We start from the raw sequence: 6,946 nt of genomic DNA, 5'->3' as shown, positions 1-6,946 counted from the left end.
GTAAAGTTGAAAAGGGAAGTTCCCCTGCAGTTTGTCTTCAGAACACTGGGGGGCGCTGTCCGCCTGTGGTTGAGTGTCTGTGCGTCTTCAGTCAAGATGGAAGGAGGAACAATTAAAGTGATGCCACCACTGAAGGAAAGACACCAGAGATTCCGCAGATGCTATCTCCTGTACCTCCCTCTCTGATGGTAGCAATGAGAAGGGTGATGGGGGTCCTCAATGATGGGTGCTACCTTTCTGAGGTTGGAGATGTCCTCGATGGTGAGGTGGCTAAGTGCCCAGGATGGTGTTGGCCAAGTTTGCAACTTTCTGCAGATTTTTTACAGATTCTGTGCACTGGCCCCTCTTTGGTAACATTCCAAATCTCCTCAGACATCTAATGAAATATAACCGCAGGCGTGCTCACTTCATAATTGCATCAATATGTTTCCAAGGAATATAATACGAGTTCAGGCTCAAGTTTAATTATCATTCAACTGTAGACGTGTATACAGCCAAATGAAACAGTGTTACTCAAGGGCCAAGGTGCAAAACACAGAACCAACAGTCACAGACGGCACACAGATCAGGCTTAATATCTCTGGCATACGCCGTGAAATTTGTTGTCATGTGGCAGCAGTACAATGCAATACATATAAATAAAAAACTGTAAATTACAGTAAGTACATTAAAAAATTAAAGCAATAGTAATTTTTATTTCTACTGTAACCATCAGGTTCGACCTGCATGCATTTGTCTAGGGGAAGACAGCCTCTGGCCCAGCCAAACTGAGAAATCTCGTTTGTGTGGATGCGGTGTGATGTGTTGCCTGGTTACGAATCCGAACTGCAAAATATCAGACAGTACACCATATACAATTAAACGATTGAACTTGATAAGTCTTAATCTAACTATACAGTAAAGAAAATAAAAAGAAAGAGGGCCCATTTTAATGAAACAGTTTAAATTGCACTGCGGAACTCACGGATTCATCCATTTGTTCCCCATTGACCTCCTCTGAGCGTCATTGACCATCGGACCCTCGCTCCGAGTCCACTCCGTCCGCCAGTCTACCAACTCTCTCCATTCGCGTCTTCTCTCTTTCATCTCTCGCCGACAAAAGCCTGTGAAATCCCTGCTCCCAGACCTACAAGAGAAAACAACAGGCCTCTCATCGGATGGCGAACATTCTAAAGCCCCCATTATCTCTAGTCATAACCCAAGCATTGCTGCTGCAGAGAAGCCATTACATCAGCAGTGAAACCTTACAGCACGTTACACTATTTTTTACACTACTTATTTATTTTAACTATTTTATATATATATATATATACTGTAACAGTTTTTTTCCTATTATGTATTGTATTGTACTGTTACTGCAAAGACAACAAATTTCACAACATACGCCGGTGATATTAAACCTGATTCTGATGTCCCACTGTGGCCCTTATCTGCGCATTCTTGGTAACTGCTACACTACTCTGTTTTCTTTTTACCACTATGATGTACGTATATTTGTACGATCTGCCTAGATGGCATGGGAACAAAAAGCTTTTCACTGTATATGTGAAAGTAATAAGCAAATGCCAATAATGACTCACTCAAAAGATGGTTCCTCTCACTAGGTAGCAGCCTCTCAGTATTGCTCTGGGAGACAATCTGGAATTTGGATGTTTCAGTCTCGGGACTGAACCCACAACTAGCTAAAGAGGGATCCCTGGGAGCCTAAAATTGCTGTTACAGTGAATTGAACAGGAACAATTCTTGACAAATAACTTTATTTATAGACCACTTTTCATACAGATGATGTAGCTCTAAGTGCTTAACAATGGGATAAAAGTACAAACATGAATATAAAATAAAACACAAAAATAAGCATGAAGATATAATACAACACGAGTGAATCTGCAGCTGCTGGAAATAAATAAAAAACACAAAATGCTGGCAGACAACGTTTCGGGCCGAAACGTCGTCACTACCTCCTCCCATAGATGCTGTCTGGCCTGCTGAGTTCTGCCAGCATTTTGTGTTTTTATGAAGATATAATAACAACTTTATTGATCCCGAGTGGGAATTTTTTTCATTATAGCAGCAACATTTAAAAACACACTTAGCGGTGAGCAGACCTTAATAATAAAGTACAGAATAATAATATAGACAATGATAATTTACCAATGTGCAATAATAATAAAACAGATTATCGTACTATGATGTGTGTTCTGCTGGACAGAGATGAAGTGTTGTATGTGCTTATTCCATTTGGTAGGAAAGATTTTCTGTAACAATCCTTGTGACAGCGGAGCTGAGTGAGTCTGTTCGAAAGGGTGCTCCGATGTGCCATCACGAGAGGCTGGACAAACTTGGGTTGTTTTTTCTGGTGTGTCGGAGGCTGAGGAGAGATCTGATAGAGGTTTATAAGATGGTGAGAGGCATACCATCTACCATAATGGTGAGAGGTAGACAGACAGTATCTGTCACCAGCAGGCATACATTTGAGAGGAGGTAATTTCGAAGGTGGGGCATTATATAACTATATAACAATCACAGCGCGGAAACAGGCCATCTCAGCCCTTCTAGTCCGTGCCGAACACTTACTCTCACCTAGTCCCACTGACCTGCACTCAGCCCATAACTCTCCATTCCTTTCCTGTCCATATACCTATCCAATTTTTTTTTAAATGACAAAATTGAACCTGCCCCTACCACTTCTACTGGAAGCTCGTTCCACACAGCTACCACTCTCTGTAAAGAAATTCCCCCTCGTGTTACCCTTAAACTTTTGCCCCTTAACTCTCAACTCATGTCCTCTTGTTTGAATCTCCCCTACTGTCAATGGGAAAAGCCTATTCACGTCAACTCTATCTATCCCCCTCATAATTTTAAGTACCTCTATCAAGTCCCCCCTCAACCTTCTACGCTCCAAAGAATAAAGACCTAACATGTTCAACTTTTCTCTGTAACTTAAGCGCAGAAACACAGGTAACATTCTAGTAAATCTCCTCTGTACTCTCTCTATTTTGTTGACATCTTTCCTATAAGTCGGTGACCAGAACTGTACACAATACTCCAAATTTGGCCTTACCAATGCCTTGTACAATTTTAACATTACATCCCAACTCCTATGCTCAGTGCTCTGATTTATAAAGGCCAGCAAACCAAAAGCTTTCTTCACCACCCTATCCACATGGGATTCCACCTTCAGGGAACTATGCACCATTATTCCTAGATCACTCTGTTCTACTGCATTCCTTAATGCCCTACCATTTACCATGTAAATTCCTATTTTGATTATTCCTACCAAAATGTAGCACCTCACACTTATCAGCATTAAAGGGTCTCGGCCTGAAACATTGACTGCTCATTTCAACGGATGCTGCCCGACCTGCTGAGTTCATCCAGCTTGTTTGTACGTGTTGATTTGACCACAGCATCTGCGGTGTACTTTGTGTTTATCAGTCCTAGAAAAGTTGTTCAATGTCATTTCCCATATACGAGTGTAAAGGAGACTGAAAATAATTGATTTTATTGAATATTTTATTGAATTATTGAATAATTGAAAATAGTAGATCCAATATAGCACAAAAAAAAATGCAAAAGATAAATACCACAGTGAGGGGGCGTTGTTTTAAGGTGCTTGGAAATAGGTACAGAGGGGATGTCAGGGGTAAGTTTTTCACACAGAGTGTGGTGGGGGTGTGGAATGCACTGGCAGCAGCAGTGGTAGAGGTGGATACAACAGGGTCTTTTAAGAGACTCTTAGGTAGGTACATGGAAAAATAGAGGTACATTAGAAAAATAGAGGGCTATGCGCTCGGGAAACTCTAGGCAGTCTCCAGAGTAGGTTACATGGTCAACGCAACATTGTGGGCTGAAGGGCCTGTAGATTTCTAATAACAAAACACACAATAAATATGATAGCTTATATTCATAGATTGTCAGCCCATAAAGTGATGCTAAGCTGTACATAATGCGACTGGCAAGAAATACTGAAGTTGTGATGGAGTTAGTGAGTGGGGGGTGGGTGAACTGCCAGGAGTGGTTATAGAAGCAGGAGCTTCAGAGACTTTTATTTATTTATTGGCGTACAACTTATCTACATATCCTCACAAGCATGTTGCCGGGGCTTGAGGACCTCAGCTAGAGAGGAAAAGCTGACTAGGTTAACGTGACGCTCCTACTGCGCCAGTGGCCCAGGGTGAATTCCGTCATTGCCTGTAAGGAGTCTGTACGTTCTCCCCGTGACCGCCCGCCTTTCCTCAGGTTGCTCCGGTTTCCTCCCACAGGTTAGCAGGTTAATTGGTCGCATGCGTGTGATCGGGCAGCGCCACCCTGTAACTCTGCTGTTTACTAAATGAAGTGAAACAAAAGATTCGAGATTCAAGATTGTTTAATGTCATTTCCTGAACACAAGTGTAAAGGAGAACAAAACTATTATTGCTCTGGATCCGGTGCAGTGCAAAAAAACCCACAAAAGATAAAGAATACAATAATAATAAAACACATGATAAATGTAAATATGTAAGACAGCTTATATACATAGATTGATTGTGTGTCCATAAAGTGACACTGGGCTGTACATAAGGTGACTAACAGGAAATAATAAAATAGTGGTGGAGTTAGTGGGTGGAGGTGTTGATCAGCCTCACTGCTTGGGAAAAAGGAACTGTTTTTGACTCTGGCGGACCTGGCATGGATGCTATGTAGCCTCCTCCCTAATGGGAGTGGGACAAATTAAACTGAAGTAATTTTTTAATGAACCATGTTTTCTAACGGAATCTATTTACATTAGCATGAGCAAGGGGGTGAGTGAGATCAAAAACAAAAGGATCATAATCTTATAGACAATAGGTGCAGGAATAGGCCATTCAGCCCTTCGAGCCAGCACCGCCATTTACTGTGATCATGGCTGATCATCCACAATCAGTACCCCGTTCCTGCCTTCTCCCCATATCCCTTGACTCCGCTATCTTTAAGAGCTCTCTCTAACTCTTTCTTGAAAGCATCCAGAGAATTGGCCTCCACTGCCTTCTGAGGCAGAGCATTCCACAGATAATCTTGAAGCAATAGCTAAGCTATTTAGGAGGCAAATTTGCACAGAGGCTTTTAGATATCAGGGACACGGGAAAGTCTGTAGATGCTGGAAACCCAGAGCAACACATGCTGGTGGGAGCCCAGCAGGTCAGGCGGCATCTGTGGAGGGGAAATCAAAAGTCAACATTTCGTGCTGAGGCCCTTCTTTGAGAAGGAAGACGGCAGAATAAAGAGGTGTGGGGAGAGGGAGGAGGCTAACTGTAAGGTGATAGGTGTAGCCAGGTGGGTGGGAAAGGTCAGGGGCTGGGGAAGAAGGGATCTGATAAAAGAGGAGAGTGAACTATAGGAGAAAGGGAAGGAGGAGGGGATCCAGGAGGAAGTGATAGGCAGGTGAAAAGAGCTAAAAGGTCAGAGTGGGGAATAGAGGAAGGGGGAGGGGAGGGAAGATTTTTTACTGGAAATCGATGTCGTGCCACCAGGCTGGAGGCTACCTAAACAGAATATGAGGTGTTGCTCCTCCACCTTCAGGGTGGCCTTATCTTGGCTCAAGAGGAGGCTGTGGACCGACATGTCGGAATGGGAATGGGAATTACAATGTTTGGGCATGGGGAAGTTCTGCTGGTAGCAGAGGTGCTCGACAAAGCGGTCCCCCAATATACAACAGGTCTCACCAATACAGAGGACACAGTAGATGACCCCAGCAGACATCAGGAGACCTGTTCTATGAGACAATTAAGTTTGTACAACAACAAAAAAACATTAATTTTCATTAACGAGAGTTACTGAGCTGGTGGCGCAGTGACATCAGCGCCGGACTCCGGAGTGAAGGTTCCCGAGTTCGAATCCAAGTCGGGCCACCCCCGAACACATTTCTATCCGTGCCGGGTTGAGCGTCGAGCTAGCCACTCGTCCTCATAAAAAAAAACAAAGGGTCGGGTCAGGAATGTTCATACCGTGACCCGGTTAATCTGAAAGGAGACCAATCCTGACACCACGCGCCAGACAAGAATGGCCGACTGTCTGGTGCAACGCGCTAAAAAAAAAACTGAGCTAAAGAGGATGCAGATGTTCCAAACAAAGTTAAAGTCAAGTTTATTGTCATGTGGCCAAGTCCATGTATGCACAGGTGCAATGAATATCTTACTCACAGCAGCATCAAAGGCATGTCAAAGTGAAATCAGATCAAGTCAAGTTTAACTATCATTCAACCATACCTAGAGACAGCTGAACGAGACAGTGTTCCTCTGGGGCCAGGGTGCAAAACATTCAAAATAGCAAGCAAACTTCAAAATAGCAAGCAAAGAATCATAATCGTTTGGGGTTTAAAAAAAAGGAAATACGTATAGTCCAAGTCCCCAAGCGACAATGTCCAGCAGTCGATGGTGCAGTCTCCCGACGGTGCGCAGACGCACGCAATCCAGCCTGTCACTCCACTGCTCGAACACGGGAGGACAGCACTGACGAGGGAGTCCAGCCCCCAGCCAAGCGCAGGCGCCACGCTGTAACGCTTCCCGGTCTTCTCATCTGGTCTGCAGCAGCAGGCGTGTCCGAGGCTTGAGGCCGAGTTCTCACTGCAGCCCAAGCTACACAGCTCCCATGTGGCAGCCGAGATGCAATACACTCAAATAAAAATGTAAGCTAAACATAAGTTAGTTTGGTAAATTGGTTTATTACCGAAGTACAAAGAAAAGCTTGTCATCCATACAGCAGAAGGACGCAGTATAATTATACAAACTTATACTAGAAAGAACAGAATTGGTACTAATAAAGAAAATGCATTGTAACCTGGTCAAAGAATTACCCTACACTGAAGTAATGATTAGAGTGGTGTAGGTTGGTGTGAAAGCTAAATGACTGAAGGGAAGTGACTATTCTTGAACCTGGTGGTGTGGGATTTAATAAGGCCACAAGGCACAAGAAGAACTCAGAATCAAAA

This window comes from Hypanus sabinus, chromosome 29, assembly GCF_030144855.1.
Source record: "Hypanus sabinus isolate sHypSab1 chromosome 29, sHypSab1.hap1, whole genome shotgun sequence".
NCBI classification, from domain to species: domain Eukaryota; kingdom Metazoa; phylum Chordata; class Chondrichthyes; order Myliobatiformes; family Dasyatidae; genus Hypanus; species Hypanus sabinus.
The sequence above is the reverse complement of the archived record's forward strand: the minus strand, read 5'-3'. Positions refer to the sequence as shown.